Below are 2,470 nucleotides of genomic sequence, written 5' to 3'. Positions count from 1 at the left end.
GTCAGGATATTGAACTCCAAAATGTGTAAATATCTTGACGTCAAGTATGTCTCTGAAGAGTACGTTATTGAGATTCAGTTTTTATGTAGACTGGAAATGCCGTAAGTTTTGAGTAAGGTAAAATGCAATTGCTAGGTTGTGTGCTTAGTAGTCTGGTTTTTAATTTTTCTGTACTGAACATCGTAAAAGTGCTCTTGGAGGAAGGTGTAATATTTCAGATCTGTTTTCTATTTTAAATAAATTTTAAAAAGTGTATCTTGTCAGGCTGACTCCTATACATTTCAGTTCTTATTCGCATACTCACTACTGTCCCAGAAACTTTGGAGTATTAATTTGGTAGCATTTGTTCAAGATGTAAGTGTAACACCGAGTTTTCATCAATGTTGATGGGTCACCATAAACTATGTCATACCATACCATCTGCGAGCCAATAATCAATCTGGATCCATCTTAAAGATTTTCCTGTAATAATACGAAATTCCTAATATTACCCATTAATTGTAATGGATATTAAAGTGTACTCTTCATCTGGAACACAAAACAAATTTATTACTTGTCGCTACCTCTTTTGGCTTCTTGCCATAACCTGATGCTCGAATATGGAAAAGACGAAATAATCCGAGACCGCCTGATCGGCACAGAAGTTGTTTGACAAATGGCAGCTACTCACTCGTTCTCAGACGTATAAAGAAGTCAAATGAGTGACCATGCACAATCTCAATAAAAAAACTGACAATACAGCCGAAGAATTCACATGAAATAAACTGTCCGGTTTTATTAGCTAGAGACAGAATTATAGGCTGCGTTTAGTCACACTATTGATAGCATCAGGAGATGACATTAACCAAATAATGTAACCAAGAGTAGCAAATTTATTTTGCGGACCATGGGGAATATAAAATTCGAAGAAAGTAATTTCGGAATGTAATTTACCCGACGATTACAGTAAGAAGCAGCGGCAAACAATTACCTATCAAAAAGTCGTTACGCTATTTGAGAGGTAAAAACTATGGATTATTCTTGACGTTTTTCTTGGTAAACGTAGATTTGCCGATGGCGATTGACAATCATCATTAGACGAGATCCTTATGGCTCGCTTACTGCTTACTGGTAAGATAATGATTGCATATATTATGAACTCGGCATTGAGGTCTCTAGCATATACAGAAAATTGTGTCATTGCGTATAAATAGGAACGCCTGTACGCGATTTTCTGACAAGGGAAGTAGTGCAAGACTGGTAGTGGAAGCATTAGTACTGCTGCATCGGTGTAAGAACGTCAAGAACTTATTTATTTGTGGGGACACCACACAGTTTCTGTTTACTTCATATTAATTTTGTTTAAAGCCAGTTTGGTATTCCATTTTCTGTAATACATATTCAAAAGAAAGTTCTGTCATATTAACTACAGAAGCAATATTCGTGGTGGCTCAAAGGCATACATTTAAAACGAAATAGAGCACTGATGTTCGACTAGGGAAATGACCACTGTGAGAAAACCCCGAAAAATCTGAGCTAACATTACCAACATTATTCTTCCCACATGCTATTCACGAATGCAGCAAAGAAGGGGATTCGGATAGTGGTACCAGATGTCCTTCTCTCCACACACTGTAAATTGGCTTGCCTACTATAGATGTAGATGTAGATGTAGATATATGTAGAGGCTATCGAGCTCATAAATTTGGTCCAGTAAAACGCAATCCCACTGCTCGAATCTTATGGAGTTTCTAATCACTTCAGTGTGATTTTACAATGCAAATGGTTAAATGCTAGCGAAAGAATAACACCTGTAACACGCGTTAGCTTAAAACGTCGCGGTTTACGAAAACAAATACTGTATATTGTTGCACCGAGAAATGAAGATATCGCAGATAAAAGATGGAAGAGAGTAGAGGATCTCAGAAGTAATAAAACAGGTGAAGAAGGGGGTAAGTACGGATTGGCTAAATCCCTTTTACGTCGATTTACGTTAAGGATGTCAGACACGTATTGTATATAAGTATGGAAGGTAGGAGACGAGGTACTGGCGGAATTAAAGCTGTGAGGAGGGGGCGTGAGTTGTGCCTGGGTAGCTCAGTTGGTAGAGCACTTGCCCGCGAAAGGCAAAGGTCCCGAGTTCGAGTCTCGGCCTGGCACACAGTTTTAATCTGCCAGGAAGTTTCATACGAGCGCACACTCCACTGTAGAGTGAAAATTTCATTCTACAGTACACTCTTAATTCGAAAAAACGTGTCATATGCAGCCGATGTCAAATGAATTCACCACAGCGAGGTCTAGACAACCTAATTTACACACGTACACTGAGTTATTTAGTTAGGAAATGTTAAGTGAAGTAATAAATTTCAATACTTGTCGCCTAGTAATCTGAATGGTAGCACTGAGACACAGTCTGTTAAAACTTTTGGAGAAAAAATAAAGTTTCTGATGTTGCTGTCCAGTATATTTTACTGATGCGAAGTTACTTTTA

General features: G+C 38.1%; 1 non-coding gene across 1 annotated transcript; it reads left to right on the top strand.

Moving 5' to 3' along the window:
- Window positions 1-2,065: 2,065 nt before the first annotated feature.
- On the top strand, window positions 2,066-2,140 carry Trnas-cga (transfer RNA serine (anticodon CGA)). Its single transcript has one exon. It is a non-coding gene; the product is annotated as a tRNA-Ser (tRNA).
- Window positions 2,141-2,470: the final 330 nt, after the last annotated feature.

Source organism: Schistocerca cancellata, chromosome 7 (assembly GCF_023864275.1).
Source record: "Schistocerca cancellata isolate TAMUIC-IGC-003103 chromosome 7, iqSchCanc2.1, whole genome shotgun sequence".
In the NCBI taxonomy this organism is placed as follows: domain Eukaryota; kingdom Metazoa; phylum Arthropoda; class Insecta; order Orthoptera; family Acrididae; genus Schistocerca; species Schistocerca cancellata.
The sequence above is the reverse complement of the archived record's forward strand: the minus strand, read 5'-3'. Positions and strand labels throughout refer to the sequence as shown.